Here is a 16,123-nt window from a genome sequence, read left to right as displayed (position 1 = left end):
CGGGACTAGGTTAAAAAAAAAAAAATACTTAAACAATTTCACAGCCTGTGATCCCGGCGCCTGCAGCTGTACTAACGACAGAGTATTTATCCCAGCCTCTCGGGGAGGATTCCCCGCCACCGCCGCCGGGGTCTGCACAGGGAGGGCTAGGGAACACACACACACACCGAGACGGGCAGAGCCCCTCTGCGGGGCAGGGAGCTTCATGGAGAGACAGCCTGGGAACGCTCGGGAGGACACGTCGCTGTACCTGCTTGAACTAGCCCTCAGCGGGGAAAGATGGCTCTCTGCTTCAGGGCTAGGAAAGTTTAGGAGGGGGCTAAGGACACGGGGTCCGTTTTATTTCCCACCACCCCCTTCTTCCCCCGGGAGGTGAAGGGGGGTATTTTAGTTTATGGCAATGAGGAAGGTATATTATGGCAGCCTGCGCGAACTAAAGCAAAACATAAGCATAACTTAAAAAGCCCTCAGTTTATGAACACTGCCTCTTTGTTTTCCAGATGCTCTACCTGAATAGTTCAGATATTTCCAGCATCTTTTCTGATGTAGTGCTATCGATCAGAAACGCTCACTCGGGAGGCAGTCGTGGGGCTACGTCTAGTTTCCAGACTCCGGTATGTTTAGTTCAAAATGGTTATCAATTACGGTAATTACGATCATAATTAGATTAATGAACCGTTTGCAGCCCAACCTACCGAGTGCAAAAACTTCGTCTTCTCCCAACGTCGTGCACTAAAAAGCGGGCTTTATGTAAACAAATCCAGATGAAGGGAGCGTAAATCTACAGAAGGAACCTCACCCCCGGCTGCACTGGGGACCGGCGGGCGTCTTTCCGTCGGGGGGAAAAAAAAAAAAAAAAAAAAAGACCCCAAGCCCGCAGGAGCCACCTCTGTGTTTCCACGTCAGGGAAAAACCCAGACTCTCGCTGCCTTCAGAGGTCTAGTGGCAATACAAAGGCTGCCCCGGAAAGCTCTAGGCTAAGCATCGTCTCGTGGAGGGATGCGAAGGATTTGCATACAGCAAAAGAAAAAAAAAAACCTCTCCCGTTTCCAGAAAGGAAAACGTAGCTGCATATCCTCGATAACAACTACTCAATAAAACTAGTTTTGCCAGCCATGTGTATGAAAGCCCCGCATCTGGTAAGGAATAAAACGTTAGCGTTCAGCCTTTTATGCCAGAAGTCATACGCATTTTCTTGCCCTATTCCCCCCAGCATTAAAGTGGTTTCTCTCCACAAGAGCTTCCCTCGCTGGCTACCTTTTCTCTCCCCGCGATCCCCTCTCAGGGTTTATTGCCACCAGCAGCGAGAAAATGATGGTGCCCACCAACCGGGTCATTATTGTTTAATCGATGCATCTCCGGAGCATGAAAAGGGTACCCGAGACGCAGTTATTGATTTCCCTCCCCCACTAACTATCGCTCTCTTTTCTGCGAATGAAATAAATAAATAGAAATTGCTAGCCGGGCTTTGCGATTCTGTCCCTGCTTAAGCTAAATGTGACTGTACATGTTCAATGTTGCATATCTGCTCTGCCAAAGACAGAGAGATCAAAGGTCATATTTAACATTCAGGAGGAGGGGCGGGTGCAGATTAATTAATAAATTAATACAGCGATGCCTTTTATTGCCCAAGTCTAGCATTAATCTACTTTTACGATCCCAGAGAACAAGAACAACAGGAAAAAAAGAGCCCCCGACAAACCCACAAAATTTGAAAAACACAAAAAACGACCCCTCTAAAAAGAAACAAACAAACCTAAAAATCAAAACCACAAAAAAACCAAAACAAAAATAACAACCCACGAAGAATAAGGGGGAAAAGAGAGGGGGGGGGGGAAGCAAACCAGTCACTTACCAGGCTCTTTATTTGGGGGGGCTTGAGCGTGCAGACGCTACCAGCCTGTCTGCCTTTAATTAGTTGCACATCAGTCCCTAACACAAAGAAGAAGAAGAAGAAGAAGAAAAATATCCAGATGTGCCTTGGCAGCTCCTCAATTACAACTTTGATACTTGTAAACAAACTGCGAGGGCGGTGGGGAAGGTGGGGGGGTGAACAGGGGGGATAAATTTAAGCCGCCGATCCACTAAACAATACCTGTAAGTGGCTTTTTTCCCCCCTCTCCCTCTCTCGCCCGTTGCAGAGAAAGGAGGAGGAGGGGGGGAGAGCAGGGGAGGCGGCGGGGGGCGAGGAAGGAGCAGGCACAGAGGGAGGGGCGGGAGGAGTGTGCGTGTGTGTGTCTTCTGTGTGTGTGTGCGTGTGCGCGGTGGTCTCCTCTGCCGGCGGCGCACTGCTCGCCGCCCGTCTCCGGCGCCCGCCCCTCGCACACAGCGCCGGGAGTGCGTGTGCGTGTGGCGGTGCGGGGGAGGGGAGGGGAGGGCGGGGGCGGGAGGCGATCGCCGCCGAGGTGAGGGAGCGCGGCGGGAGGCGCAGGGATGCGACACCGCTGCGCCGCCGCCGCCGAGCGGCGCGCACAGGACCGCGGCCGCAGCGCGGGGGCCCGCCCCCGCCGCCGCCCCCTCGCCCCCTTCGCCCCCTCCCCGCGGCGGGGGCGCTGCGGCCGCGGCCGCCCGGTGCGGGGCTGCCGGCGGGGCGGGGCCGCCGAGCAGCCGCAGAGGGGAGGGAGGGAAGCGAAGGGGGGGCGGCGGTGGGCAGGGCGCGCCCCGCCGCGCTGCGCCCTGTCACCCTCGCGCGGGCGGGCGGGGAACTGCGGCAAAGTTTGTGCCCCGGGAAGTTTGCGGAGGGGAGCTGGGGGCCCACCCCGTCCTGGCCCGCCCCTGCAGGCTGGAGCGGCAGGCCGGTGCCCCGGTCAGCGTGGCATTTTTCACGAGCGTTTGCGCGTCTCTAACGACTACCACCCCCACGCATGCTATTAGCTTTTTATTTCAGACGCGTGAGGTGCTGCGGATTTCAGGCATATTTAGGCGAACTGGAGCCAGCTGAACCGTAGATGTTACACAAGTGTCTCGGCACTCATTGGAAGCGCTTTCCCCACATTTGCCCTTTGCTTGTGCCAGAGCCCAGGAGGTGCATGGCCCCTGTCTGGGCAGGCCACGCATACCCCCGCACCTGAACTGCCAACGTTATAACGCTTTTCTCAACAAGCAACTGACTTACAGAGATTGCATGCAAACACACAGCAGATCCTTAAAGAATTTCAGCAAACTATTAAAAAAAACCCAACCAAGCCCACTCGCCTTCCCCAGAGTTCTTGCAAGCACAAAAAGGGGCCTATATTCACCAAATAAATTATGCGTCACAAGTTCTTCATCCAGCTCCTCTTGGAGCGAGCGATGGCACTTACGGAGCCGTTGCTGCAGCCCGGTGCTGCCAGTGTGGGCACTAAGCAGTTAAGAAATGGATGTTTCTGCCAGGAAAATCATTTTAGCCATGTGTAAATTACAGAAGAAGAAGAGAAAATTGTACCGTTTCACTGGCTTTATATGTAAGTGAAGGATTTATGTGCAGACTGAAGTTTTATTTCCTTCCACGCCAATCTGAATTCAAGCTTGGGGTGCTCAGTTTTAGGGAATTACCCACAGGAAAGCGCTGCAGGAACATTTTCCCAGGAGCAGCAAGATGAGATGGATTTGAGCAGTGGGATTTGGCAAGAACCAGCAGCCTTGTGGTTAGTGCTCCAACAAGTGAGACTGACTGGTACAGGAGAGGGACAGTTATGGTTAATCAGGTAAGTTGCAGATCTGCAAGAAGGCACGCTTCTGGCATTTATGTTACGGATTGGTGCACTTTATTTGGAACCAGTACAGTTTATCGAACTAATTAGCTGCTTCTAACCACACGATATGCATTTTGAAATACCCCCAAACATGGATTTACATAATGAAGTGTAACCTCCCGACTAGCTAGCGTCATCCTTTATGACAGGTCTGCTGCCTTTTTCAAAGTCTTTTCTGTTTTGATACATTTTAAACCAAACTTATGAAGGGGGGGGGGCTGGGAGGGAGAATACAAATGAGGGGAAACAGTGTTTCAGTAATGTCACAAAGTGACAAAAAACAAGAGCTTTTTCTGTTGAGGTTCATTCCCTACCACTTTTCTCCCAAATTAGTTGTCAAAAGCCATACGCAATACTCCAAACACCGAGGACGTTTTTCAAATACAGACTTCTCCTGAACTCCAAACTTCCTTTAATCACAACCTGTGTCTCACTTAAGTAATCCTTTCTGAGTTAATTTATTACTCTTGAAGGAGTTACATTTTTAATAAGCTAAAAGAGGAAAAGGGGAAAACTCTGATAATCTTTTCTCATGCATAAAGAAGACCATTTCATGTATTTTTTAATTGTCATGTGAATTAAATTGCAGTGCTATATATAACCTTTCTGCTCCAGCCTGGAAACTTGTACACTTTTTTGGTGTTGGGGAAGAAGTGTGGAATCCAGTTCAGATGGATTTTCTCTGAAATCTTTTTGCTTAGTAGAGTTCGGGGGGTTTTGTTTGTTTGGTTGGTTGGGGGGTGTCATTGGGGTTTTTTTGTTTTGTTTGTTTGTATGTGTATGTGTTTATTTTTGTTTTGTTTTCAGATACAAATCTGTTTTATCCTACATTCTGCCCTGAGCCTGGGAGCCAAGGAGGACTGTAAGAGTGGAAAATGTACAAGTGTTTATTAGTGAGGTAGCCAACCTTCCAGCTACAACTATCTCATGACGAGTCCTCAGAAAACAACTCCAGATTGTCCTTTTCAGCATAATCACTGCTTTGATGGGAGGGACAGAAAGTTAAAAATCACAGACTCTGTTTTTCGTTCAGAAACCATTCCTACTTCATTTTTAGCAGGAATGCAGGAAGAGGAGTATGTTGTAACATTGGTAACATTGCCCTGCCTTTTAGGTTGTTCTGAAAGAAAGTTGCAAAAAAAAAAAGAAACTCTCGTTCATTCTGTTACTGACTCTAGTGTGTATCTGCAAACTGGCCACTTTAAACCTACCCTGCTCCATTAAGTATTATAAGCACTAGAATTAGAAAAAGGAGTCAAAGCCAGCCCTTGGGGAATGCAGCAGTTCCTTACAGACTTCTAGCCGGGTATTTTTTTTTTCCTAATATTATTACTCTTTCTTTTTGTGTGCTGTTTTCCTAGGGCTCCCAAAGCCCACAGATACACTGTCAGGGCTAGACTCTGACTCTGTTGTTGTGTTTGGGTTTCCTTCTGCTGGGGCCAAGAGCTCTAAAATGTCCCAGACCACATGCGCTGTGACTCTGGCTTTCCTCTGGGTGGTCCATGTGGCACATGTCCTGAGCAGCCTAACCGTGGGTGTGGGCCTCTGCCCCAAGAACTATGGATGGCAACTGGAAAAGCAGCTGCCACTGCTCCACTCACTTTTTCACTAGGAAATCTCCTGCTTTGCAAAGGAAGTGGTAGGTTTTCATTCAGGACCATGTGCCTTTACCTGCCGCCAGCTCTATTTGTGCCTCACCCCTTGATGAAAATGGAAATGGTGGCTCAGCTGTCTTCCACCCTCAAGAAGAAACACATTTCTGGCACAGCCTTTTTTCTAGCACCAGTCTTGTGGGCACTCTGAATATATGGTCCTTCTCTTCTGAGACGGGGGTAAATTGAAGAACAGATGCAGAAGTTTTCTCAAAATTCCCAAACCAACTTCTTTTTTTTATTTCATTGGTGGAAGAAATACATGAAAACATATGGAAATGTCTTGTACATCCACAGCAATAAAAGCACACCTGCACCCTGTTGCCTGGAATCCCTCATAATTCTTTGACATCCTTTGAGCTACAAATTATTTCACGGATTCTCTGGGACCTGGGCTTCAATCTAAGCTGAAAGCTGTCTGTTTGTACTGCCATGATGCCAAATCCAGCCGCTCTGAGCTGCAGTTCATCTCTGTGACTTCCAGCAGTGCTAGGCACCCTCCTTCCTTCCTCTACAGATGGTCACCTTTCTGCTGGCACATATGTACCATTCCTCCTTCTCGTGGTTGCAGCCAGACACCTCCTGTTCACTCCCTCATACCTACCCCTGCTGCTTTCCACGCATGCAGCCAGCCCATCCCAGCTCTCTGATGAAGGGGGACGCCTCGCTACTTGCCAGCTACTCTGGAGTTCTCGCATCAGTAAAGGGAAAGTCCAGGCACGAACTAGTTTTTGTGTGCTGCAAGAAAAGACACCTGAGAACTGCTGAAAAGCACTGTCTGCCAGAAAAATCAGGATAAACCCATCCATTAGAATGCCTCTCTTTCACATTACTGAAAACTGCACTCCTTGCTTTTGTTTGAAAGGAAATGCAGCAATTACCCCTATTACAGACACCTACAAATATTTACTTAAATTATGTAGCAGAGGGATTTTTAAAAAAAGTTATCACAGCTTAAACATTCCCATCACTTTGAATCTGGCTTGATTCTGTGTCAGGTACAGCCTCTTTCCTGATTCTTCAGGGGCAGGATTCCAGACTGCTGATCTCCAATTATGCCGACTCCCAGAGGGCTCGATCCGTCACTGATGCAAGTCAACATTGCAGCTCTGCATTTGATAGAATGCTGCCAGATGAGAAACAGCAGTGCCTAGGAAAAACAAAACCCACAGTGATCCTTATACTGTTGATATCGGGATCCTGATAGGACAAAGAAGGGGAGTTCTGAAACCTGGGTCTAAAGAGCTGGCTACTAAAACCACCTGGGTCTGTTTAGACCACCTCAGCATCTCTCTTCTCTCTGGCTGACAGCCCACGCATTGGTGCCACAGTTTCATTTCTTAATGTTTCTTAAAAACCGCCCTTCACTGGATTGGGGCTGGAGTGGCTTTTACCCTGTGAATGCTGTATGAATCTAAATGTCAAGCCAGAGATGTCATGCCAGCAGCTATCAAGGCGGTTTAGAATAAGCATTCCCTGGCCAGTAGACAGTAAGCATGGGCTTGTTCACCTAATCAGCTTTTGGGCTCCTCAGTGCTAAGGCTGTATTCTGTTTTTGTCAAATGGCATTGTACCAACACTCCTCTGGGGCAGCTGCTCAGAAAGTGTGTTTGTTCTTTCAGGGCTTGCATGTCCCAAAAAAACCTGTGAGAAAGGTTTGAATCATTGCAGCTAGTTCAGGATGGCTGACAGTTTTTCTTTCCTTTTGGGCCCTATTTTCAGATACTTCTCAATTTGTCAAGTTTCACCTCTTTGAACTAAAAGTTCCCTGTTTGAGAGGTATGCAGTCTCTAAAACCATTCAGCTGGTTTCCAGACTTCATTCTTAACTAACACATTTTCTGTGCTAAAATAATAACTATTTAAGAACTACTTTTCTAAGGAGCTGTAATGCCTTTGCACTTAGAAGCAAAAAGTTTAAAGTTTGATCATTGTGAACATACCTCATTTGGCCAAATTGCACAAATTTCTGAGCTATAAAAAAGAAATCTTAGTTCACACACAGGAACTGTTAGAAGTGCAAGAGGGAAAAATTCTCCAAAGAGTCTCTTTTTGGCCGATCTTTGAAAAAGATTCCCTCAGTAAACACATTCCCTGTACTGGAACTGCTAAGTGATATGACAGTAGCAAAAGGCCACCATCAGCCACAGAGCATTCAAATTTAGTGATCTCTCTTATCAAATTATCAAAACATGGATGATCCCACTTCTAGAATATGGAGACAGACTTGTTGATGCTTGAGAAGTACATAGGTATCACAGAGATAACCTGTAGAAATTTTGGAATATGGAAGTGTGGAGCTGGGGAAACTCTATGAAGGAAGAAAAGGCTGATGGTGAGAAGGGACCATGGACTAAATAAGGAAACAATCCTGTGGAGAGACTAGTATGCCATCAAGTGTATGTAGCAAGCTGGTAGAGTAAGGATTGCATGGATAAACTCCAGAGAGCATCTCCTAGCTTTTGAGCCCTTCAGTCTTTGACCTTTGTGAAAATTCTGGAGGTTTCTATCCTCTGGGCTTGGCTGCCTTCTGAATTGTGGTACTCGTCTTGGAAGTGACAGGTTTTGCTTTACCTCTGTATGTAAGTTTTTTATGAGATAGTTCCATTTTCATATTTAATAAATTGGGGAGAGTAAAGACTTAATTAGAAAGCAGAGTTTTGTCAATTTAACACCATCTTCAGATGAACGACAGCCATCTTGTGCCAGATTTTCATATCACCGTGATCAAACACCTCTGGTAGATAATAGCAGAGAAACCAAGCTCATACCACCAAGCCATGACTTTGGCCCTGGAATGCCCAGGATAGCTACATCAAGCTATTCCATGTTCTGTTAGTTTGAAAGAGCATTCAAAACCAAAATAGGAAGTACAGCAAACTTTTTTACTACCTCATAAAACAGCAAAAGAAAACAATAGCAGCTGCTTCAGTTAATTTCTATAGGAAGAGAAATTTGAGTAAGATTTTTTCGCTAGAGAAAATTCTTTTCTCTGTAGTTGTGATGTATAGCTTTGGTTACATTCTCATTGAAATAGCCAGAGATTTTGTTATCACCTCAGTTCTCACACTCTAAATATACACAAAAGACGTGTATATTTTACTATCCTGTTTTGTTAATGTTTTGCTCACCTCTTCTGTTGTCACATTTCCACTGTTAAGGCTCGTCTGGAATAAGCTTATTTTTTTTAAATACTTGATTTCACACACTACTACTATTTATGGTTAAGGCTTCTTTGGGAAGAATGACAATCAATCATGACTCAAAGATGGTCTCAGTGCCAGAAGCACTTGTATCCTTCTACAGGCCATCATTCTAACTTACAATAAGCACCAGTAGGCAGTGGATGGTCATTTCCCTTACTGTTCCCTGAGGTCATCTTAATCAGCCCTTGCCTTTACTGTCAGAAGGCATAAAAATGGAACTCCACATGCTGCACAGCATAGGACTGATGGATGACCCCAGAGGAGTACTTCTGATCCTCTGTCGATGTCCCCAGAACTTCCTTCTTTCTCTAATTTCAGAGGTATCCACAGATGAATAGGGGTGCGGAGGGCAGCTGGCTGCTCCAGTTGTCAGGTGGTTTAAAAGATGCTGCAGGTAGCTGGAAGCTGACAGCACAGTGTCTGTCACTTGGATGACCACAACTAAGCACCTCCTTTGTAAGTCAGGACACTCAGCAGCAGGTATTGTCTCACAGAAAAGGTTATTGCTGTGGTTTAGATAATACCAGTTTCCATCATTTTATCACTGTTACCCCAGTTATGGGTGCTTTCAATATTCACCTACTTACAGCTGCGGACACAGAGGTTCAAGAAAGAGTATGCTGGAAAAGGGAAATGATATCCCAGATGCCAGTGCATGGTCAGAAGAATACACTACAATCCCAAGAATGGCAACAAAATGTGAGCTACTGGACTTGGGAAGAACAAGAATAAACACAGTGAAAAGCAAACAATAAAAAGCTGGTAAGAGAGGAAGAAATGTAGATAAACTGTATTGTGAGGATTTAAAAGGAAAATCAGGGCAGAACAAAACACAGAAGGTGCCACAAGGGACATGAGCAAACTTTCTTGTTTCAACAAGATAGCTATTGTTTCTCATGCGTGTGCAGTCCTGTCCAAATGTGCCGTCACACAAATATTTTAAGTTGCTCTCTCCTGCCAGCAAGAGAGTTGTTATCATGGCAGCCGGTGCTGTGCTGCCGAGATGAGCCCCCAGAGAAAGCCCTCTCTCCTCTCACTCACGCACTGGCATGCCAGCCAATTCCCTGCACTCCTTCCTACGTGCTCAGAATGACGGTCACGTTTCAGTCAGTGCTTCAACCCTTTCTGGGTGTAACTTTAGCCCCCTTGAGCAGTGACATACCTGCTTTACACTGCATCTGCAGAACAGAAGAAACAAGGCCCTGAGCGCAGAGATCTTGTTAAAACATGCTATAGGCAGACCAAGAGATATTATCAGCCAATTGAACAAGGACCAATACACCTCCATTCTTGAAATTCTGTATGTTATCCCTGCTCTGCTGAATCTGCTTGATTTCAAGTTGCAAAAGCATTATCCTAAGCAGGATGACAGAAATGCCCATTTTTAATTAATGTTATTATTTTATTACTCTTGGTTCTTAATGGCCCAAGATATTTTAGCTGATAATTGGGATCAAGTAACAGGGTTATTTCTTTTATACCCGTAGCATATGTAGGTATCTATATCTATGTGTATATATATCTGTATGTACATATGTATGTAAGTATACAAAACCCCTATGCAAATACTTTAGGGTAGAGATCACTCGGTATGTGGAGTTTTCCTTAACACTTCTCAAGCCCATTTAATATACATGTTTGCTGTTACACAAAGCAATACTGACCCAAAAACAATTGGTCTTGTAGATATAAAGTGAACATTAAGACTTTAATCAACAATGCTGTCAAAGTATCTAGAAGAAATTAGTTTATCATGCATAGCAAAGATGGGTTTCTTGAGACTTCTAATGAAAGCTGATATAGCCATTATCTGATTACTGTAACATACACTCAATCATTAATACAAAAGTACTCTTTCATGATCTTCATTTTATGGCCACAGCCATCCTAGGAGGAAGCCAGGAGGTGGGAAGAGGAAAGTATTGCTTCTTGCTTTTGTTCATGCCAGTTCTAATGGGGTTGTGACACTGAAGAATGCTAATTCAAGACTGATGTGTATTTCTTGGCCCTGATCACAAGATGTGGGTCAGACTTATGAGGGGTCAGCAGTATTTGACGTCCTGAGGGCAAAATGATGCTATTCAAGATTAATACAGAGGCTGTGCCAGTACTCTCTAGTCCCAGGGACTGCCAGTTGGCCTGTTGAGAAGGTGTAAATCCATGTTCCCCATCGCAGCTGTGCTGAACCAAGTCCTGCTACGAGTAAGGAGCTGTGCCCTGGCATCTGCATAGAAGTGATGATACTGCTTTTCAGTAGCAAAACCATGGAGAACGTAAAGATGCATAAGGGGTCTGGTAATTATTTCTCAAGTTTGTTATAGCAAACTGCACTCTGTTGTTATTTTGCTGCTGGCTTCTGCTAATAATTTGCTCTCAGTTTTTAAAGAACAGACCCCAAAAGAAATTTGTTGGCATCTGGCTCAATCAAAATGGAAAAAGTCATAATAAGGAAACTATCTTTCAAGAAGAGTGAAGACTGTGTTCTCTGAATGTAGATTTTTTTAAATTACTTTGGATTTTGCAGATTGTAGTCATTATACAGCTATTTATGAAGAAGTATTATTGTTGTCTTTGTCATGAAAAAAAGCCTTGAGAACTCTGACTGTCACGTAGGATTAGTATTGCCACAAAATAAATGTTCTCTCAATATTTTTGCAGACATTTTCACAGGATCATTGGAGAACCTGAGCCTCACTATTACTGAAAATTAAAATTACTTAATAGTGCTGCCTATGATAGGGTGTTGGCTTTACAGTTGTCAAAAACCTCAGATATTGATCATTCTGTTTAATGATACATTATTTTCTTTTAGTACTTCTAGACATACTGCAAGTGTTATGATTCTTTAAATGTCTGTGTTATTGTAAAAGTACTAGTATGAGTGAATAAACAGTTGCCTAAAATAGATATTGATTTTGCATCTTTAAAAGCAAGAGACTGAGAACACCAATTATATGTTTATCTCAGAAATATTAATGTCTTCATGTACCATTCAATTCATGCTGCAAGTTGTATCTTTTTGGAGAGAGTTCTTACTGCATATCATATAAGTTTCATGTAAACTTGTAGGTTAAATGGTAGAACAGTTTGGTTCTGAACCAGACATTAAAGGTATCCTTTGGGAATGCTTCTAAGTATCTTGACTTTAATGACTGGAACATTTTAGTCTTTTTTTTTTTTTAGTTGAAGTCAGCCTCAGAATTAGCTTTTTGTTGCCCCTCTGCCTTCTTCACATCATTCCTTCTCTTGTCTGGAGAATCTCAGCTGTTAAAACCCACTACTGCCAAATCTGATGCCAGCTGTGGACAAAAGAGAATGTTCAATGAAACAGGAACACTTGAGCTTCCTGTTCATGCTATGCTGTGGCTGTAAAACAATGGACTTGTAGCAGTCCTGTAGGCTATGTAGAAGAAATGGACCTTTAAGGAATGTATGTTTTCACACATTGACAGGAGTACTAAGCCCCCACGTTTTCCTACCATATGAAATTCATCACTGTGTAAAATTCTATGTACATTCCTGTGGTTCACTTCCTGCTGCAGCTATGACAAATACCCTTTTATATTTAGAGATTTTAGGGTTATTCATGTTTCATTTCTGTTCTTATCAAATCTGTACTTCAAATATCTGTCTGCATCCTACTCATTCCTGTGTGATATATGAGTCTACAGATAATATATGCACCCCATACTTAAACACATGCATAGAAGCCTCCAGAACTGAGTTCATGGTTCTCCCTGGCTGATATGCTTCTTTGGCCACCGCACCCACAACAATCACTCTAGTACCACCAGTTCACCTGACCTTCCTCTGCTTTTGATCCAACTCAACAAACCCATTCATTTTTCCTAACAGAACACTGGAAGTTTCCAAATGATTTTTGCTTCCTAGGGTAGACTTCAAAATGAACACGTGCCTATACATATGTGCATTTACACATGTATAATGCCATTCGGGGGAGACCAAAGCTGAGCTGTCAATAATGTAATCTGCTGTGGAGTATAGGTCACAGAGAAGTCTAAATGGCATCTCAAGGATTCTTATCCATCTCTCTTGACTCAGATTTATATGTTAGGAGGTAAAAACTGGTGACGTGAGTCCAAATGATAGTGACAAAATGATCCATGTGCAATAACAAGGCTCATGCATCAGATGCTGTAAGACATGCAGGGAAACAAGAGGTTTCCAAAGCACAATCCAAGACTGATCCAGAGAAGACCCGAAACTCAAACACTGATCAGATTTGTGGCAGACATAATTTAAGACACAATATAATTATGAAGGGTGGGAAGCAATGAAAAGGGCAAGACTGGAGAAGATCTGGGCATTAGTATTACAGTCATTTGTTCGTAGCAACTATGCACAATGGGGTGAATCAAAGTAGCTTTGGTTACTACTAGGTCTGGTTTATGTATGAACTCTTTAACTATAAATAAAATCATCTCTCCTTAAATTACCAATCAAGCTAGGTACCTTTGGCAAGGTGTCTCCTCGAGGAATCGCAGTGAAAAGTTTGTTTGGAAGAAGGACTTAAAAGGTAGATGCAGCTGGCATGGATTAGAGATCCTTATGGAATGAAAGAAAATTAACACTGTCGTGGGAGGAAAAGGTGGACACAATTTACCTCACTGCTCTTCCTTCTGTCTAGCGGACACATCAGATCACTTTGTCACTGTAGAAGAGCCTGCTCCAGTTGTGAGATCGACCATATTAGCCATTTCCAGGAATTTCTAGTATGTAAGTCTTACTTTCTTCCTCCATCAAACACCTGTGAGTATTTCCCTCATAGTAAATCTTGCGACCAAGATGAATAAATATATTAATAGTAATGTATAATTATTGCCAGTACTCTAGCCCAGCCTGTACATCAGCTCTTCAGGAAGTTTCACAACCCATTCATGTACAGTCACGGTGCATTCTCCATCAACCCTGACACATTCCTCACTCACAGCATTTAGGAGGGAGAAAGGGATTGAAAGAGGAAACATGCAGAAGAATATGCTGGTCAGAGAAAGCAGTCAGGTTGCAGAAAAATACCCCAAAGAACTATTGTTTTTCCATTTTAACAGTTTCCTCTGGCTCAATTGAATTTTCTCTGTTCACTGTTTATTTTCTCTGTAGTGTTTAGGTTTTTACTATTCACTAACAGGTCATTCAATAAGTCAAGAGTTTGTCCTTGCTATGTTTCCACTTATTGAATTAAAAAAAATATTATACTTTAAAGTCCACATTTACTGTTACATTTACGAAATCTCTCTTGCCTCTGAGCAACTTAAATGCCTGGATGTTTCCTCCCTGTTTTATGTGATTCTAAATGATTATCCAGTTTGCCAATAATGTAATTAAAAAGACAAAAATCACAGTTATTCCAGAGTGAGAAGCTGTCCTAGAGCTTTAGATCATCCTGATTTGGGGTGCTGGAGAATTCAATGATGTAATTAAGAAAGTCCTGCAGTCTTCATAAAGATCCCAAAGTTATCCTCCCCAGACTTACGCTTTTTCCTTTCCTTGCCACTCCAAGCCCTGTCTTTGCCTGTCCCATGCCACAGGGAAAACAGAACTCTCTCATCTGGTTTCTGCCGTGCTTCCAGGAATCTCTGTCAGCTGGACAAAAGATACTGAGGGTAGCTTTAATTCCCTTTTATTTGGTGTAAACAAGCAAAAGGGTTGAAACTCTCGCCTTTTCTCCCTGTGTTAAGGATAATGTAGTCAGAACTCTCATAAGAGAAGCGTCTAGTACTGTACATGTGTCGTACCAGGGAAAGAGTGCTACCTCTTGCATTGCTGGAAAGTCTAAACACATTTAAGTCAAAGGCAACCAAATTTCCAACACCTCCTGCAGTCTCCATCTTGGAAGAGGAATTGCCTTAAGAGGTACTAATAAAGACTGCTCAATGAGCAATTTCTGGAGATCACTTCTGTACACTGGGTATATCTTTTAAAGGGTTTTTCACATGGTTAGTAAGAGCCTTGGAATACATGGGAATCTGCATATACACATATGTCTCTAATACCACTTAATTCCTCCAGTGATTTTTACCCAAAAGGATTTATCTTGTAGGCTGTGAAATAGACCTAGCGAGCAGGGAAGTCTGCTGGCTCAATAATAGCGATAAAAGTTAGATATCATAATGCTTCCATTTCATTAGGAAGCTATCTGCCTCCTGGTTATGACCCAGGAAAAAGTGGATACATGGCTTGATACAGCACAGAAAACATAAGGTATATATTAATGATCACATGCTGTTTCTCTCAAAAGGACATTTCTCTCTGTTCTAGCTGCATATTGTTTGACTTGGCAGTAGTAGGAAAGGGAATAGATGATTCAGTTGCTATAATTTGTAAAAAGCATCAACAATTTTAACCTGCATTTTCCCTTCAGTCATACTCTCATCTCAGCTAAAGCTTTTTGTTTGATGTTTTCCTCCACTCTGACCATTTTCTAAAACACTTGAGATGAAGTCAGGTAGGTAAGTAGAATATGGTACACTCTACACTCTCTGTACACTCTAACAGCATTAGCATACATCAGTGAAGGGAATGGGTTACTTCCCCATTCAACCTAAACTCATTTTTGTCCTTGAGTGCCATACACATATGGCAGACTAAGGACAAAGAGGATCTAGTGACATCAATTGCTTAGTTTGGGGTACCATTTAGACTAGTCATAGCAGATAATTAGACAGATAAAGGTTTTGGTTTAGTTGTTTGTGTGTTGGTAGGAAAGTACAGTGTATCAGTTGGTCTAATGCAGTCTCCCCAGTATGCTTTTGGTGAGGGGGGTGTGACAACTGCAGTGTTTTACCTCAAGTTCTCGGTTGAGAACCATTTCTTAATAAGACAAAAAAGCTTTCTCTGCAAAGCCTTGCTACTTTTTCCATATATAGAATCTATATTAATGTTCAGTCATGTTGCTCAAGAAGAAAACAATACATCTAGCAGCGAATCCCACATATTCACTTTGCATTATACCTTGCTTCCCATTTATTATAAATTCCTCTCCCTCTGCAATAAATTGATCCATTTTTTTTCTTTTTCAGTTTTCCTGATTCCAAACCTCTCACTAAGCTTGATTTGCTGCTTCTGTTGGGCCACCTAAACTATGCCATGTGTATTATACCTCCGGGTAGATCATTAATTCCTACCTCTTTGATTTAGCTGCACTCTCAGTCAGATTCCTGCATCATTTTATCTCCCTCGATTTTTTCTGCCAGTTGGAAACTCGGCTTTGGTTCTGCCTCCTTAAACATTAGAAGAAAGTACATTTCTTTTTTTTTGACCTCATTTTCTCACCTGACAACACTCGGCTTTTTTACTGATGTCGCCCCAAATCATGTTTTTTCCATTTAGTACTAAGGTTAGCATTTCTGTGTTTCAGCAAAAGCAGCTATTTGCGTTCCTATGATGTTCAGAGTCATCCTATGCATCTGCCTGTGCAATTCTGAGTTCAGTGCCAAAACAATTTGGGAATTTGTATTAAAGCTAGAAAGCCTTCTTACTATCTTGATAGCTTAGCTGTATTTGCTGTCACA

At 43.2% G+C, this 16,123-nt stretch overlaps 1 long non-coding RNA gene across 1 annotated transcript in view; it reads right to left on the bottom strand.

The window, feature by feature from the left end:
- Positions 1-5,700: 5,700 nt before the first annotated feature.
- LOC115307748 overlaps positions 5,701-16,123 on the bottom strand; it is a 71,320-nt gene continuing 60,897 nt past the window's right edge. Inside the window, exon 4 of the long non-coding RNA XR_003916097.1 lies at positions 5,701-6,536. This is a non-coding gene — a long non-coding RNA (uncharacterized LOC115307748). The remainder of the gene's footprint in view (positions 6,537-16,123) is intronic.

Source organism: Manacus vitellinus, unplaced genomic scaffold (genome assembly GCF_001715985.3).
Source record: "Manacus vitellinus isolate BGI_N305 unplaced genomic scaffold, ASM171598v3 scaffold_0_pilon, whole genome shotgun sequence".
Lineage (NCBI taxonomy): Eukaryota > Metazoa > Chordata > Aves > Passeriformes > Pipridae > Manacus > Manacus vitellinus.
Note: the sequence above shows the minus strand (reverse complement) of the source record. Positions and strands in the feature narration are given on the sequence as shown.